We start from the raw sequence: 212 nt of genomic DNA on the forward strand, positions 1-212 counted from the left end.
ATAACCTTTGCAAATACAAATATTCCAATCCAATTCATATTCTAGAGTTCTAGTACCGCTATTATATAGCTTAAAAATGCTGTAACCGAATTCTTTGAATATATCGGTTATTCTACATCTTTCGTAAACATTTGATTTTCCGTTTCCTTTATTGCAATGCTTTTGAACACCTTGTAAGAGTTCGGCCATAGAAAATGGAATAACTAATATCA

The sequence above is a fragment of the Penaeus monodon genome, chromosome 25 (assembly GCF_015228065.2).
Source record: "Penaeus monodon isolate SGIC_2016 chromosome 25, NSTDA_Pmon_1, whole genome shotgun sequence".
Classification (NCBI taxonomy): domain Eukaryota; kingdom Metazoa; phylum Arthropoda; class Malacostraca; order Decapoda; family Penaeidae; genus Penaeus; species Penaeus monodon.